The sequence below is a fragment of the Cyanistes caeruleus genome, chromosome 4, assembly GCF_971803275.1.
Source record: "Cyanistes caeruleus chromosome 4, bCyaCae1.hap1.1, whole genome shotgun sequence".
In the NCBI taxonomy this organism is placed as follows: Eukaryota; Metazoa; Chordata; class Aves; order Passeriformes; family Paridae; genus Cyanistes; species Cyanistes caeruleus.
In genome coordinates this window covers 48,792,387-48,810,697 of record NC_141704.1, presented here as the reverse complement: position 1 = coordinate 48,810,697, position 18,311 = coordinate 48,792,387, and the positions used below count along the sequence as shown (strand labels likewise).

Below are 18,311 nucleotides of genomic sequence, written 5' to 3'. Positions count from 1 at the left end.
CCAAGCTATCTGTACATAGTATGCTAAATCTGCAGTAAGACGTGGTCTTACTGGAGATCTTATCCCCCTACAGACAATTTAGTCTACAATATATTTGACAAATAGATACAATTCTGATTTTATCAGGGCAGAAACTGAGTTTGTACAATTAGAACAAAGTCTTGTGGGCTGTCTGTAGCACAATCCTGAAAAAGCTTAGATATAACTTTAACTACAGGTTCAGAAAAATGGTGTGAGGCCTAACTTTCTTGAGAAAAACTGATTTAGAAGGGAACACATGGAGTGATCAGAACTAAAGTTTACTAAATTCAGGCTGATGGTATCTCTGAGCTGTATTCTTCTTTGGATGTTTAGTTCAGCTGTAGGTATGCAGACAAGGACTGTAAAGAAGAGCAGAACTTACAACCAGTACACCACCCAGGTTTATTGCATGTTCCAGAGGGAGATGGAATAGCACTGAATGAATAGTCTTTATCTTACAGATGCAAATTCACAAAAATGAAATAAAATACTTTGCATTCTAAAATCTAAATTAGTCATATAGATTGGAGAAGGAAACATTCATTCAGCAAGAAACTCTAATATTTTTGATGTGTGTTTATAACCAGAGCAAGGATGAGATATCAAAGCTTTTACTGAGTAGAATTTTCCCTGAAAGCTGTTATTTACAGTATCAGAATATTCAATTTTTTTGATCAACTCCAGACACGATCACATGATTTGTAAATCTAAAAGTAATGAGATTTTTGAATTGTGTCCTAGAGGAAGAAATAACTTTGTTCTTTTGATTCTTATGACTTTGAGCAGTCCATTGGACTGAATGATGTCAGTGGGAATACTCATGGGAGGAGAAAGAGGTGTGGTGACTTTGCCCACCTCTTACACTGAAGTATTGCAGATAAGTACTTGAATGCTATGTGTGAATAGCTGTATGTGAAAGCTTGAGCAGTGTCTGCATGCAGTCCTTGACTTGTGGTAGTGTGGTTTGTCCTTTGCCTTTATATGCACCAAATTCACCCACAACATTTTTTAGATGTAAAAGCATTACATGTATTTAGTAGTCAATTTGAAAATATTAAACTTCTCAATTATTATTATGTCAATGGTTTTTGATGAAGCTAATCACTATTATGGACTGGTTTTATAAAACACAAACCAGCTAGTTTTCAGCTGTAAAACAGCTCCCAAACTACAACTGGCTTCCAACTTTTAAAATGGCCTAACAAATGTTGTTGAAAAGTGCTGAGATCAATTTGTACTTACTTGGAAGTCTGGTGTAAAATTAAATATGTCTGAAAGGCAGTTAAACCTCTGTGGGATGGGAGAAAATCCTGTTTTAATGGAACTGCTCGGAAGTATCGTATAGCACTGCTGTATTCAGATTTCATACAGCTTTGCTTTGCTTCCTTGTTCCTTTCTTCTGAACCCTAGTGCAGAGACTGCTTCCAGACATTTATCCTCACACTTGGTTAGTCTCAAGGGAAATTATGCTTGTGATCGGTGCACAAATATTTTTCATTTAATACCAATTTTCTAACCCTGCATGATCTTTGTCTTTGTTTCATCATCCTCAGAAAATTACTGTCCCCCATTTTCTCCGTGCATTTGTCAGCCTTGATGTTCTTTGCTAGTCTGTGGGAACCACAATTCTTCCCATAGTGGTGTTGCTTCAGATACACAAGCAGTCTGTATTCCACCCTCATTCAGATTCTGTCCAGATGCATCCACCCTAATCTTTTGCTTATCTAATGCAGGTCCTTTGGGCAAAGCCTGAAATGAAGCTAAGACAGTGACTGGAAAGGTGCCAGCACGCCTTCCGTTCTGTAGTAATTTATCACAGATTTTAGAAATGAAATTTTCCAGCATATAATTACAGAGATGGACAGTATCCATTTATTGGAAGTCCCATACTCTGGTCTATCAGTTACAGGTGTTGCTGGCTAATGCTATTAAAACATGCACCTGTTATTTCCATTTTTCATGCTATGCCTTTTCACTAGTAATTCCAGTCCCCTTCTCAGGCCCTTGTGAAATGATACTCAAACAAAGCCACAAGTGCTTCAGTTTAAAGTTGCTCCACAGCCTGTGTACAGCTGAATGCTCACATGAGTTTATTTTCTCTTCTCATTATAGCAACTCTCCTTTTAGCAACTTTAGAGGGTTGCCTGTTCTTGCTCACTGTTAACAAATGAAGAGGGTGCTTTGAAAAGAAATGAGCAGAAGGTAAGAGTCAGCATATTCAGGTATCTCCCAGTTTTCTGATGGCTTTGAGGGAATGGCCATAAGAAACTGGAAGGCCAGAGTTGGAAGGTGGAAGATGCAGAAAGGGTAAAAAAATGCTATTGGGAAAAACTGTTGATAGTGGCTTTTTCCATGATTACACGTGTAATTCCTGACAATATGGTTATTTTTAAAAAAATTCATAAACCGATCAACATCAGTTTTTCCTATAGTGAACAACTAAAAGAGCTATTGCTGAGCACTGAATAACCTGGGATCTCAGAACCTAAGTCCACTTAGTGGGATTGTTATCCTGCCATTTCCTTCTGAGACCCCAAAAAGTGAGAAAGAATCCTGAACAGATTAACAGATTAAGACTTTACCAACTCAATTTTTTTTCTCCCCTCAGTTTTAAAGAGTAGTTAGGACTGTCCATTAGAGTACATTTTAAAAGGATAGTCACAGAGTAATGCAGTTAGCAGCTACCAGTCTAATAATAGAGTCTATTTGTAATGATAATAACTCATTATCCATGTAAATATAGTTTAGCAATTTTCAAGTAAACAGAAAGAAATCTGAAAAGAGAAGACTAACATAGTACATTCTGTAAGAAGAAAGGACTGTACAAAGTAACTTTTTTCTTTCTAATCCTTGTCTGTGAACAGCAGGCTGTTCAGTGCCATAGCACATCTATACATATGTAGACACTTTGGTATAATCCATGACAAAAATCTTGCAAATGTGCTTATTAAGGTTCTACTCTACCACTAAGATATGTCAACTAGTTAAAGTGAAGCCACAAATTTAGATTGTTTATAAATAAGTTTATTGTTGGTGGCTTTTGTGGAACACATTAAGTATATAGACTTCAGAGCATTATTTTTTTTAATTGTATGAAGGTCTCAAGTGGAAGAGTGCTTCAATTAATATGATCTCACTTACTGCCTTTAAAAAGTTTGTCTGGTCCACTCAGTCTCTTGTCACTGTGACAAAGTAGGATACATTACAGGAATGTCAATTACTAGAGTATGAAGAGAATATAAACAGAGATTAAGATTCGATAAATCTAACACACATAGAAATATGTTTATTTATGTCTGCCTGCTGTAATTTTTGCTAAATAGGGAGAAACAGGAAAGATTCTGGGGCTGTAATTTTGGTAAATCCACTAGTTTTAGAAGTCTGCCAGTTGTGGCATCCCCTTGAGACAGCTAAAACCGCAGTCGAGAAAAGAAGCAGCAAAATCAATGAATATTTTAAATATGAATGGGTGGGTTCTTTACCTTGAGAATAAATATTTGCAGCACTCCTCTAAATTATCCCAATTGCTTCACATTTTGCTAAATGTTTTTACAATCTTCATAGGTCCTCATGAAAGTTTTCTTCTGACTTATTTTTTGTCTTAAGAACTGAACCTTCAAGGTGCTTATCCTCCTCAAATTCTGTTGAGACCAAGGACTTATTACTCTTAGATTCTTGCAGGACTGGGACCTATAAGCAAACTTATTTGACTAGTTAAACTGGTACTCTGGAAGTTGCTGAATTGTCTCCCATTTTGTTTTCTGTCAATGGCCAATTTCAGTATAGGACCGCTCTTTACAAATTGGTTGGAGCACATTCAGAGCCTTGAAAGAAATTATCTAGTTGCCATGAACCATAGATTTATTTTTAAAACAATATATCTAGCAAATAGGTGACCAGCTCTCAAAAGCATTTGTCCTTTTCCAGCAATGGCTTCTGGTTCAAAAATCTCAGTCATCTGCTTTCAGTGTTATGTATATTGATGTTATTTTTTATTTAGTCAACAATTTATGGTGACCTTATTATAAGGGGAAGTCTAAGCAATTAAAACTATCATGGTTTCATGATCATTAGTGGTAAAACACATCTGTTGACATGAATTTTTCTCTTTTTTTCACTGCTTCAGCTGCTTGAGAAATGTTAATTATTTTCTTCTGTGACATCAGTGTAGCAGTCTACTACTGTAGTCTGTAAATGTTAATAATGGGTGGCTGAAAAAGTGTCAGGTACTAACAATTCAAGTGGGAAGGGCCATCTGAAACCACTAACTGCTGCCTGCTTTTTCTGCTTCTTTGCCCTTTCTCTGGAATATAGAAATTCTCAACTATTTCATCTTCCAAAATATTTTTAGTGACAGCAAAGGAGCTCTAATATGCTGTGCTGTAATTAGAAGTTATTGTTTCAATAGTAATGCAGCACACAGCTTTGTGAAGTTATCTTTTTAATATTAAGCTGGCCAGTGACCTTGGATTGCTGGGTTGGGAAGAGTACTAACTTTCACACTGACTGGTAACAAGTGGTCACTACCTTTTTCTCTGTAGTGGCTGCTATGAAAAAACAGAATGTTCTCAACCATTCAAAAATCGGAATGCCTGATTATATGGACATGTCTACTGCACAGCCTTCTGCCTAAATATTGTGGATAATTTACGCTTCTATTGGGGAAACATTTCTGGACTAACCCTTTTTTCCAAAACTATATGAATTAAACTAGTTCAGTACAGTTTTGCAGACCTCATATTGGTTAAGTGATGGGCTTGTTGACATTTCTGTGGTTTTGTTGGCGGGGCTAATCCTTAAAAGCAGATCAGAACACAAAGTATTTTTTCCTCTGTTACTGCACCTATTAGAGCTTTGGAGGCTTGATTTTTATGTTTTATATTCTGTAATTGACATATACCTGGCAAAGGATTATCCTGATTAGATTCTTGGGACACATCTGTGATCTGTCCAAAGAACAAGAGGAGCTGGCTGTCAAACTGACCCACCAACCCTGCTCATTCTGGACCCTCATGTCTGCCTCTAAAGGTTGCTTCATCAGAAGTACCTATGCCCTCTGGAGTTTTCAAGCACTCATATTCTCTAGTTTTGCTGTTCTTATAGTCCAGTTTCTGTGGGTGGGGCTGAGCATGCCCAGTTAGACTCTATGAATGTTTTGAGTTGCAGGATACCTGAGAGGACAACATCTGCTAGTGTGGAATGATGCTGGGGGTGGATAAGGGAACTCTCAATATTTGGTTTGGGGTCTTCTTTTTGCCCTACATCATAAGCATAAGGTGGGTATTTTTACCTTGCTCAGCAGCTAGCAGAGCTACCTGGTTGTACCATACACCATACAGGAGGGGTAATATTTTGGTAGGGCTGACAAGAGAAAGGGCAGAAGGAATTAATTTTGGCTGTAACCACCCCTTTCACACAAAGCTGGTAAATATTAATAAACCACTCAGAGTCAGGGGAAAGCAGAAACTATGCTATAACATAGATCATCTGACAGCTGCCATATGCTGCGAGCAGTGATTTCACATGGCAGGTATGAATAGATCTGTTTCTGGGAACTATTTGGGATTGAATTAGAATTGATTGGTAGATTTTATCCTTCTTAAACAGAATGCCCTTTCTTAACCTTGCATATTAATGTTTGAGCTGGTCACTAACTGAGATGGAAGTTCCCCACTGGCTTCAGATGAAGGGGGATGGAAAAAATTACGTAGAAGAATGTAGCCCTATTTTATGCACTTAAGAGTTTTAAGTTCAAAGCTTGTCTGTGTTTGTTTTCCACTGTGCAGAAGCTAGTGACAGTGGTTTGCCAGGTGTCTTTCTCTAGGCTTTTGGAAGCATGTACATTTTCCCTCCTTTTGTTCCTCAATAGAGAGTATCTTCCATGGATGTAGTGGATTTAATTATTTAAATCTTGTTCACGTCCTGGTACTTCATAGATGGTTCCTTAAATCTCTGACAGTAACATGATATGTACTGGGATTCTTAACAGAAAGAATATGGAGACAATATGGTCACTACTGTAACACCCCTTTCTTTAAGCTGCAATTGCAATTCATAAAATCATTGCAAAATAATTCTTAAAAAATGGTTGTAAGATAAATACTATAGATACAGTCCTAGAAACCACATTTCACTTTAATTGAGAGCAGATGCAGTATTGCAGAAGCCCAGGGAATGTTGCAGTTCATATTCTCCCTCCCCAGCTCCTTCTAGGGGAGCATAGTACATTTTGACTAACATACATTCTGGCAAGTTTGTATGCAAATTTTTTTCTTAAATATAAACCAAAATGAATTTAAAACGTCCTTGCACTCAGAAATGGTGATTCATAGATTCTATTTTCCTATTTCCTTTTTTTGTGAAAAGTTGCCCGTACTTTGGGTTGTGCAATTGAATAGGGCATCTGGGAACTCAAGGGAGCACTTGCTTTGCCAAAAATTCACAAGAACAAATAGCAGTGAATTGGGAAATGTGTATCTGTTATCTGGTTCATCTTCTAGTTCGAAGATTTTGTTCAGGCTAGTCTTTCATGTTACTTCTTTATCATTACTTCTGGGGAAAAAATTAAAAATAAAAAAAAAAGCATGAAGTCATACAGTGCTCCCAGAACTCATATCTCTATTGAAACAGGCATTAGAGAAAAGAAATAGTGAAAACCTGGTATTTTTCAGTCCCACTTGTTTAACTGATGAGAGACTATAATATATCCTTAGCCTGAAAATACTCCTGTGTGCATTTTTGGAGACAGAAACTAGGTATTAAGGAACACAGAGACAAATAGCTTAGTAGTTCAGGTGCACAACTCCCACTTTTAAGTTATTCTCTCACCCACACCCATATAAACCATTTTATTCTCCTGAAAGCCAAGTCAAATGCACAACCCAATATAACCATTTTAACAGCCTCAAATCTGCCTTTGTGTAGCTCTCCTCTTGCTAGCTTTAAGGATTGCCTAAAGCAAATGCAATTCTCTGGGGGAACTATCAGGGTTTAGAAACCTTCAAAACAATTGCAAACCAAACACATTCAATTCCTGCTCAGACAGCTGATTTGAGATAGATTTTATAGTGTAACTATTTTGAAGAAAAGTGCCGACAACAAGATAGCATCTCTGAGCAGAACACTGCACATCATACAGAATAATGTTAAGGATTATAGTTTACAGGCTAATCCTTGTTCTGTGTATTGCACTAGCCACTTGGAGTATGGGCTACACTCACTTTATTTATTTAAAAAATACATTGCTCCTCACAAGATTTTTATAAATCCTAGTAAATTATCTCTTCAGATGGTTCTGGGAGGCACATCACTAGCATTAATTATTTTTTATTTTCTGAGGAGAAAATGAGGCACAGCAGCTGTGTCTCTCACCCAAGATCTCCTAGATAATCTGAAAAAGCAAAAGTAAATGAGTCTGGATCCCACTTACTTGAAGCCTCTCTGCTTTCCCTGCTAGTATTGTGTCTTGCTCTTTAATATTTCAGATTAGCGTACAGTGTGTAGGGAAAGAGTTCATAATGAGATAGTCTTCCATGGAATTTTTCCAGGGTTCCACCTAGACATGGCATTTTTATTTATATTTTTACAGAAGGACTCTCCCTTCCCCAGGCCTCACAAAAGTTTCTCTGATAGAGAAATGGGACAACTTGGGAGGTCTGTGTGAAGAGCTACATTTTGCTGGATACACTCCTGCTGTTAGCAAATTGCTCCAATGGGAGGACTAGCCAACTAACTCAGTCAACCCACTAAAATGGATTCCCTATTTTATAGAGATAGATCCTCTCAGTTAACTCATCTGTAGGATTGTAAAAAATGAGAGACAGAGCAAATAGTACACGGGGGATGTAAACAAAAGCTCATGGGTAAGGTTTTGTTTGGTACCAACAAAGGTTGTTAATTACCTGTTTGCTTTACCTCAGTTTTCATGCTTTCCCCATCTCTCCTCAATGATTCTGATTTTGATTCTGTAAACATAAGCCAGTCAAAAACCAGTGAGGGAGCGAAGAAAGAACTCCTTGCAGATTACTGCTAGTATTGTCAAAGAGAGAAAAAGTACATGCAAACTCCACAAAGTTTTCTCAGGAGACCCTCATCCATGTTTGCATTTTACCTGAGCTTTGTGAAATATGAATCCATTGCTCTTTACTGCTACCTGTACAAGTCAGAAACTGCCCAAGCAATTGGAAAACTTGGTCCTAAGTTACAGACTTTGACTGGATGTTTCCTTCAGTCAGCTTTGGCAGACTCTGAAAGTATGGAGCCTTTTGGAACAGCTAGTTCATCACAGGAAAACCATACTACAGAACTGTATTACTTCTGCTGCGCTCCTCAAAGACAGGTCTCCAGTTCTCTCTCTCAAAGTTCACGAATATTCTCAGTTGGCTAATTTTGCTTCTGCTAGTTTTCTGGCAGCAGTGCTGTTACGTCAGTGAGGTTCTCACAGTGTTGGATAGCTTTTGAAAGCTGGTCACATTTTCTGAAAGAGCAAGGTGTAATTATAGCTGTGTGGCTTTTTTTTCTTCCTTTATGATAGCTTGTCAAAGCAACTGATAGGTTGATCAAAGCTGAACTCTGAGCTATAAAGGCAAGAAAGCAGGGCATAGATGGGTAATTCGTTGGAATGTCTGTCAGATGGGAGATCCAGCTAAAACAAATGACAAGACAGGAACTGTTTATTGTGTGTCTTTTTACAGGCTGCATGAAGTAGTGACCAATGCTGGTAAGACAAATATGATGCTTACTCTCCAGTGTAACTGAAGGTCACTCAAATGTGAGTGGATTTTGCAATGTGACTTAATGTGGTAAACAGGTAAAGGAACAGATTGCTGCAAGTTTCAGACCATGAACTTAGCAAGCACAAAGAAAGCAACTAGATGGTTTTAACCATATATACAACCAGTTTAAAACACTGAAGAAAGAATGAGAGCTGAAGAAATACAAACCTTCAACTTGTGAAGCTGAACTTATTGTATTGGAAGTTACCAGTGTTTGATCTAAACAATTAAGCACAGGGAGCATTATATGCCAGTAAATCGACATCAAGCTTCCTTCTGTTTGGGTTTGTGATCCTTCATCAGCCAATGACCTTCTGGGAGATGCGACTGTGCTCCTTAGTTTCTTTCTGATAATTTTAAAGCCATGGTATAGCAGTTCTTGTCAGTGTTTCTGGCAACATCCCTGAAAAACAGCAGCCTAGATGCTAACATGTTATGGCTAGCTCTGTAATGAGTACAGCTATCCAGGGCTGGAATGGGATAGGAGAAACTAGCCAATGTTTTAGCTCAACAGCAAAATACCAAAGAAGGAAAAAACCCACTGTAATTCACAGATTCTTTGCCACAGCTCTGTGGGAAACTCATATCCTTGCATCTTTAAGTCATGGAGACATTTTTATTGTGTTGATTTTTGTTGTCATACTATATCAACTGATCATTGTTTTAATTGTATAAACTCTGCTAGATTGCAAATAAGCTGTAAAATCATACCATGATATATAAGTATATGACAAACAGATCTTACATAGTATCACTTCAATTAGTCTTGATTGTTTTTTGAGTCACTCTCTGAAGCCAGGAAGTCCCAGTCTTTCAAATCTATCAGAAAAGACATCAGCATCTGTTCTTAAACAATTTCTGTGTGCCTAGCCATGTCCTCTCTCAGTTTAGTTTCTCATGTGAAAGCCTCACTCTGTTGTGTAGGAAAACACCATTATCTCCTTGTTTACCATGGACTGATTCTTATTACAAAATGAAAAATTTCTGCTGTTCTAAAGGTGAGTTACTATATTGCATTTTATTGAGGAGAAAGGTTGATGCAGATTAAGCATATTTTAAAATATATAATCTATTTTGAATATACAATAAAATGAGCTTTGGATCAAAAGATTGATACTAAGTTATATCATACCAGCTAAGCATTTTTAGCTCCTATTTGTATAAAAGAATAGGATTTATATAAGGATATGTCACTGACTTGTAACTCAGAAGAAAAGTCGCCATTACAGACCTGTGTTCTTTCAGGCATTGCATGGGAAATCCCAAACCAAATAAAATTAAATATCTGTCTATTTGTATCTCAGGTTCCTTGGGTAGACAAAGGAATGCAAACAGACTCCTGGGATACCTACAACTTGTGGACATGTGCAGCTAAGCCAGCACACCTTTGTAAATGCAAGCTGAGTAACCTAGATCCTTTCAGTCACCATTCTGCAAGACCTGAAGAATTTAGGCTAGTGGTTTGGTGTTCAAAATGGTTCACAGATGCAGAAGGTCAGATCCACTGAGGATTTAGGTACTTAAAAGATAATTCTTGCAACACCAGCCTTCTGACATCTAGTCCTGGGTGCTCGTTCTGTGCTAGATGCATAGGTTCCCTCTGCAGTAGGGCAACAATTGGCTTTCAAAAAAACTGACAAGCTGCTCTAGAAGCTTGGAATTGGCCAGTTGAGAAATTTTAAAGACATAGTTAATAATGTACACCTACTCCCCAGTGGATCTCATAAAGTCTGTAGGAACTGTTTCCATTCACTCTACATCTGGAGCCTGGCACTTCTTAAAGTAGGTTATCAGCGTCCTTTCTTCAGGACCCAGCACAGTTCATTTCTCTTCTGAAACAAGTTTCCAGTTCTGGTAGCCTTGCCATCTTGCCTTTGATACAATGGCTTGAGCACACACATCTGACACAAAAGACCCCCAGCTCTGCTGGTGGGGTTTCATACCCAAGAGAATTGCCTTGCAGCCAGGCAATCCAACTGTCAGATGAAAGACTACTGGAATGAGGGAGAAGATGGGCTTTTCTACTCTTCCTGTAAGGGTTGTGCCATTGCAAAGCGTAAGAATCTAAGGCTAAGCATGACTTTGTTCTAGTGGTTCAGGAAGTTCCACTTGCTGTTTTCAGTATAGGTGCTGTGATCTAGATGGGGACTACTTAACATTAACTCAGAAATATGAATGGTCTTGACAGACAGGATGACAACTCAGGACTTCTCTCTTTGTGCTTGTTTTAAAAGATTTACTTAATTTCTAGCCCTGTTAAAGGACAACACTGCACATCTGAAAAAGTAGAGGTTTCCGGCTTTCCCATGGCACAGAAAGAGGTGTTTTATTTTTTTCAGTTAGATGCAGCTGAGCAGAGCTTTCCAGGGCCACACATCTGTACGGACAATTAGTTTTTATTTGGATTGGGTCCATGTCAAAGCTAATCAAAGCTTTTCAAAGCTAATATGGAGCACTGGAATAAGTGAGGCTCCTCAGCACACCAAATTCATGGCACTGTGGCAGGCTGCAGGATACCTGTGGTACTGAAAAGTGGCTAGATCTGTAAGCAGATCAAATTCCAACCTGATCCATATGTGCACACTTGAACTGGTGTGTATATATCCACATGTACCAAATATTAATCAGCAAAACTAGACAAAGTTCAAGGATAGATAATTGAACAATAGGATTTTCAGCTTTCTTTCTATCTGCAGTGATATCCATGCATGTTAGTGAATTGTCTTTTCAGTTCAAATGTCTGTCTCTAATTGTCCTAGTAGAAATCCAAATGGTCTAGAAAGAAAGAGTGCAAGGAGCCTACTGTTATCACCACACAACTCACTTCATGTCCCATCAGAATGCACAGCTAGTTTCTCTTGGAAACAAAATTTAAATAACCATGTACTCTGAGACCAGGCACAAATATCTTCATAAGGGACTTCTACAAGAACGTTCTGTTTGGTATGTCATGCAAATATGTAGAAACATTTATCTCAGAGTTCAGATTTCTCAGACTTTCTTTTGGTTTCACAGTGCTTATCAGATAATAATGACAGACATTATAATCAGGACATCACTGCTCTTCCATTGGGCATAAATCTGAGGCAAATCCATTGGTGTCAAAAGTTTTAGCCTAGTTTTGGTTTAGTGTACATGAGAACAGAATCTGTACCATACATCTTATTTTTCTTGTGATATAATCCAGTGTATCCGGAAATAAGAAAGCCATATCAAGCCCCAAATCAAATTTTTAAAGATATCAGCTTTCTTTTACAATCTGGGTGGCCCTCACCATGTCTGGGAAAACGTGAACCCAGTGGCCCTGGTAACACATCACCTGCTTTTTTTCCAGACTGCTGTAATCAATTTGTCTTTATCCACCACATTACCAAAAGACACTATTAAAATTCATATCTGTGTGTTCTCCCCAGAGGGTAAACCATCAGAGATCTCCACGGTTTTAGAGGTTTTGTGGAGATGCAGAAGGCTTTAATTATGTTTAAAATAAGATCAAATTTCTTCCCTACAGTAATTTCAGATACTTCTACCATATTCCTGTAGGGCTATTTTGCACTCTGAGAACGTGATCAATTATCAACCTCACAAATTACATCTTTTGTTTACATTTTTCTAGAACATCAAAGAGTGTTACTTTAAAACAGTGTTCCCAGGCTTAAATAATGTTTCAGTTTTTTGCTTAAAGACTTGTGATGATTTCTCCTGTAGACCCTGGAATGGTTTGGGCCTGAAGGATCTTAGTTGCATTTAGGACTATTTTTAAGATACTGGAATGGTTTGGGCCTGAAGGATCTTAGTTGCATTTAGGACTATTTTTAAGATACTTGGTATTCTCTAAGAGTTGAATCCTGAGGTTTTGCCTCAGGCAAAACTGTTAAAATAAATGGAGTTCTACCCAAGGAGTGGAAGAATAAGAATCAAGTTAAATCTTTAAATTTTGGCCCCAAGATAATAACATCTTGTAAACTGTCAGGAGAGGCAGTATTTTTTTTATCTGAGGAATTTATTTCACTGCTTTGCTAAAACTCTTGGCAATATAAGCGAAGGAAGGAGACTCAGTTTTTCTTGCAGGCGCCTCTCTCTGCAACGAGAGAAGACAAACATACAAAAGAAGATGTCTTTGGGCTACCATTCATCTGCTTGAATTTGAGGCATCTTCTTCCAGAAGTATATCTCAGGAACATGAGCAGTGTTCCAGAAATATATAAAAATGCAAAACTCATTGGAAAGGGGAAACGCATGTTAATAATAAATCCACAACGAGACCTGTAATGAAGGATCTGCTTTCAGAGCAGAGCTGCCAGTAACTCTGCACCTGTGTCTGTCTAGCCATTTACTATGTTGTACTTGTCCATCATGTCTCAGAGTATTGTTCTGTGGAAATCCATGAGAACACTTGATTGTTGCTTCCAAAAGGCAATTCTTAGTTTTCCAACACTCTAAAATTTCTTAGAGGAAATTAGCACGGAAACATGGTTTGGCCTCTCTTAATATTCCATTTTAATAACTCCCTATATCTCCTTTTTATTACTTTTTGCAACATCATATTTCTTGCGTCTAATAAGTGTTTCTTCAGTGTGTATTGTTCTATTGTTTTCAATGTGAAAAGAAAAAAAAGTACTTTCTGTAACTGGACTTCCTACCCATGAACACTGACCACTTGAATCCCATTTTGCTTTATTCATACTGTTTCCCACACTGTCCTGCTCTGTTTACTAATGGGTTCTATATCTATCCACCTACCCCCTAAAGTCTTATATGACAGCTAAATTGGGAGCAATGATACACACTGTGCTGTGAGTATCTAATGAAGCCTGAACACACTCCCTGTGGGTGTTAGTTATCCTCTGGGCTTCTTCCTCCTTTTTGCTGGGAATAGTCCCTCATTTGACTTTCTCTACCAGACAAAAAGAGGAGGTTTGCAGCAAGTTTGGAAGGTATTCCAAATGACCAGTCAATCATCTGTACTGTTTAGATAAAGGGCTACTCTCAAATTTAACCTATTACACCTGAATTCTGCCCAACTTTCCTTCTCTTGGAGTATGCATGTAGATCTCCCTTAGCTACTTGTAGGAGCCTGATTATTTTTTAGACTTCATTCTTTCAAGTACGGTTAAATTTAGTGGATTGTTGCCCTGTCCTGAAGGGCAGGCTTAACATGGTTGCTGATGAAGTGCCATCCATTTTGCAGGACATACTAGGGGTTTCTTTTAAAAGTGTACTACTCTGAGGTTGTTTTTCCCACGGAACAAAATCAATTATCAAATCATGACATCAGAATCAAATTGTCTTTCACAAATATTCCTGTACCCTTCTGTCTTCCCCACACAATCTCTATATTGAGATTACAAAGTCCCTGCAAAATTAGTAGAGCCATGCAGCTTGCCCTAAATGTTAATGTAATGCAATACAAATAGCACTTACCTTCAAAACTAAGATGGTTTCAGTTGATTTCTCTGATGACCACAGCAGTGGCAGAATCTTGCAAAAACAGTCTGGTGGTCCCTTTTGGATCAAAACTGAGATGAATTTCAACTCCTTATTCCTTGTTTCATTAGTTTCCCTCTTGATTGTACTTTTCAAATCTATACAGCCCTATACAGCAAAACAAAATTCAAAGTGTCAATGTATACAGCATGCTGATGAGACTCTGAAAAGAACTGGAGTATTCTGCATGCTGTCCATCAAAGTACATAATCTCCTTCTTAATTTTAGGCATGTGAGTAACTCCACTGAAAAGAACAGAATTACCTACTCAGCTGGGTCCTGGCCAAAGTACTGAGCCTATGAAGGATTGAATTCTCAGTGAAAATAAGGTGTCTTGGTTGGAGTGAGAGAGACTTTTGGAAATAAGAGAGTATTATATTTCATGCAGCTCTGTTATTCCGTTATTTAGTTATTTAGTTATGCCAATTAACGCATGAATGTTCCATCAATTTTCTTTTTTTTTTTCACTTCACACAAACTTCATGCATTTACAAAAGTGTTGAATCTGTCAAACAGTATAATGCCAGATAATTATATTCTGTTTTAAAGGACATACACCCTTGCAATAAAGCAACATTCAAATATCTGGCATCTAGATTTTGGGTATTTCTTTACAATTTACACTCCAAGAATCCTGCACAATTCAATGGAGGCATCTGTACTGATGTTACTGCACAAATATTACCTTATACATTGTCAGAAATCAAAATACAGTTACTACTTCTCCAATTCTAATATGGATGTAGCACCTATTCTAACATTTAGTAAATATAAGGTACACTGTTATAAAAGAATTCTATATGAAATTGTGACTTTTATGCTTCTATTTAAAACATTCAGTACTAGACTGACAGAAGTTTAAACATTTTGCTTTGAGGATGAAGAAAAAAACTGTAGTTTCATAATTAATAATAAACTCATAAAAAATGAGTTCATATTATTGTAGAGATATTTATCCTTACAGACTATACATTTAGACACTAAAGACTGTGTATGTCACATATATTTTACCAGTTCTTGTTTAGAGTGGCTTACTTTTGGCTATTTTGTATGATATAAAAAAGTGGACCAAAATCAAGTAAATATACCCTGAAAATACCTTCCCACATTAAAACATTTATATTTTTCCATAAATATAGAATATTGCCTTTCAATGGGTAGGATAAACAATATTCAGCCTCAATCTATGCAAAATTTCTGGTATTCATTTTAACCTAACAGGTAATATAGAATTTTATTCTACAGGTGAGCTGAGAATCTTTAAGGCATTACTTGTTATACATATTCAGTCACACAGAAATATACCCTGGAACTACCACTGGACTTCTGTGTATTAAACTGCTATGTGGAAAAGCTATTCTGGATAACATTAAGAGGATTATATTGTGTTAATATGGGTTTTTTTTCCTTCCATCAGTAACTAAAATAGTTAGGTAGAAGGACCTACAGTACTACTAAGTACTACACCAAAAGTGCAAGAAAAAGTGCTTGAAAAATATTGTCGATAAATTGCAAGTAGTCTCATAAGTGGGATGAATGACACAATTTTCTGCATTATGGACAAGATAATTTTCTGTGAAAGATTTCTTCAAGGCCAGCCTGGAGCTAGTCCAGGAGGGCACTCTGTTCAAGAAAACAAACCTGAAGAAGAGAGGATTATGAAGCATATAACTGGTACACCATCTCTTGCCCTTTCTGCCCATTCACTGGAGTCAGTTCTGTATCAAAGGAAAAAAAAAATCATAAGGAAAGCAAATAACTGCTTTTGCTTTGAGAAGTTCTGGAGATTTTAATGCCATTTGCTGTTGAAAGCAGAGGAAGGAATGATGCTCCAAGGACAGGCTACAAAGTTTGGTCTAATAAATGTGAATGGATATACAGGGCTTGATTGTTCTTTCACACCAATGAAACTCCATGGACTGAAATTAGGCACACTAATTACACAATATACTTCTGTAAATGATTTGTAACTCTGGAGTGAATGAACTGTAATATAACCTAAGGCACAATGTGCATGTGCAGCCTGGCCCCTCAGGCTTGTATTAATAGTAACACAGGTTGTCATCATGTGTTTTTAAATTTTTAAATCTAAATAAAATATAACACTGCATGTAATAAGTACTTTAAATGGCAGATGTGTAATAAACATCTCTATTTACGACATACTTAAGCAGGAAAACATAATGAGGTGTGGTTCTGGTACAAATTTTGCTTCAGGTTCACTTTGTACTTTTAACCACCTTCATTAATTACACAGCTAAGATCATGCCCTGGAGAGCTTTAATTTTCTTGTGATTATATAATGGTCTCTTACTGATATCATTATTCAAAAAAATAAATAAAAGATTAGGAATGTTTTCAGACAGAGCTTTTAAGTATAAAGATTTGTTAAACATATTTTTACCAAATCTGAGCCATAACTGGAAACATCTAAAGATGTTTCTTTGCCTTGGGTAACCACTCAACATTTCCTCTGTGTTTGCACTACCCTTTCTCATATATATGATTTTTGAATGACTGCCATTACCCTTTGTTTCTGTAGACCAGAAATGGCTTCATCTTCATAATGGCCCTGGAAGATAGGGAATACTCACATCTGTGTTTTCCTGATAGGGCACAGATTTTCATTCTTGCTCGGCTAAGTGGGAGGTAGGTATCCAAACACTTCCAAGTTGTTGTGTGTATGTGGTTTGCCCTAGGTCAGGCAAGAATGAACAGGAATTGCCTCCATTTCCTGAGCTCCCAACTGATGCTCTAAGCCCTGGACCTTCCTTTGCACTCCAGATACGCACTAGGGAAAATGGACAAAACATCAACCCAGTTATCAAAGGAGCAGCAGGTTTGAAACATAATGACCATACACTGTAGGAAACAGGTTTTCATCCTATGGAGTGCCAGCTTTTGTGGCACATGGGACAATTTATCAGGCCCACAGCCCGTTCCCATAGCCTTTTTCCCCGGATACAGCTCTGGAGCATGTGAGGAAGGGGGCATGTGTCAGATGAATTGTTCTGGCAGCAGGCACAGCTCCCAAGCGGCCCAGCCCTCGCTGGTGGCCGCTCTCCCACCACACGAGGCTTACACGGCGGGCATGTGGCAGCCCAGCGGCCCCAGCGCAAAATGGCGGCTGGGAGCGGCAGCCATTGCTGGGAGCGCCCCTCACGGCTCAGCCGGGCCTGCTCCTGCCGCCCAGCGCAGGGGAGCTGCAGGGCTGTCTCTGCTGCTGTGCCTGCAGGTCGCTCCCCACAGCCCCGTTTGCTGGGGCAGCTCAGAAGCGGGGAGCGACTTAACTGTGCGGGTGTGCAGGGAAGCCAGGGCGGGCGCGGAGCCTGGGCACGGAGCTGCCGCAGCCCGCGGTGCAGTAGGCCTGGCTGGAAACCAGCGGCACCGCTGCGTCTGGGCAGCTCTGGGTACAAACACTGCCCTGGTGTGCTCACCAGCATACCCTGCGCCTCTAGAAGGGCACGGGTGTCACACAGACAGCAAACCCAAACCTTCAGATGCTTCTCTGCTGTCACTCCACTGGCCAGTCTTTGTCTTTCTGTTCCAAACTGGTTTCCTTCCTCCAGGCTTCATTTTGTTGAAATTTGTTTTGTACTAGCCATATTAGAGTGGTTTTAAGGCTTCAGCGGGCAACACAAGGTCTTAAGGGTCTTAGTTTTAACACACATTCACAAAAGATCCATTAATTTAAGCGAGAATGCTGAATTTACCACCTTTTGGAATATGTACTAAGAATTTACTGTAGAGTAAATAATTTACTCCATACTTTGTGAAAGTAAGTATAGTGGAAAATTATATCTAGCCTCTATTTTCTAAACTAAAACAGCAATATTCTTCTGTGGTGTAATATATTTTCCAGTCATGTGACGAAGAGAAACATTTTTTTCAGCTGAGCTCATTTAAAGTTCAAAAGATAAATATATCACAATGACAAATTGCAAAATGCTATTCATACATTTAGGTAAAAATGGTTCCCTCATTTGTTTGTATTTCACATAAACTGTATTACTTCTATTTCCAAAGAAA

At 38.2% G+C, this 18,311-nt stretch overlaps 1 protein-coding gene and 1 long non-coding RNA gene across 4 annotated transcripts in view; one reads left to right on the top strand and one right to left on the bottom strand.

Annotated features, from left to right (window-relative positions):
* Nucleotides 1–3,026: 3,026 nt before the first annotated feature.
* Nucleotides 3,027–17,684, bottom strand: LOC111932566 (uncharacterized). Of its 3 annotated transcripts, XR_015285543.1 has the most exons (8): nucleotides 17,574–17,684; nucleotides 16,877–17,073; nucleotides 15,924–16,000; nucleotides 14,220–14,390; nucleotides 8,964–9,198; nucleotides 7,923–8,665; nucleotides 3,504–3,711; nucleotides 3,027–3,203 (listed from the first exon to the last, which is right to left on the bottom strand). It is a non-coding gene; the product is annotated as an uncharacterized LOC111932566 (long non-coding RNA). The 3 variants fall into 3 exon arrangements; XR_015285544.1 differs by lacking the exons at nucleotides 3,027–3,203; nucleotides 3,504–3,711; nucleotides 17,574–17,684 and adding an exon at nucleotides 4,122–6,573 and having other exon boundaries at nucleotides 16,877–17,163; XR_002866224.2 differs by lacking the exons at nucleotides 3,027–3,203; nucleotides 3,504–3,711; nucleotides 7,923–8,665; nucleotides 8,964–9,198 and adding an exon at nucleotides 9,789–12,876.
* HMGA2 (high mobility group AT-hook 2) overlaps nucleotides 17,149–18,311 on the top strand; it is a 118,497-nt gene continuing 117,334 nt past the window's right edge. The window contains exon 1 of the mRNA XM_086884513.1: nucleotides 17,149–17,272. The gene's annotated coding sequence lies outside the window, so the exon portion shown is untranslated. The remainder of the gene's footprint in view (nucleotides 17,273–18,311) is intronic.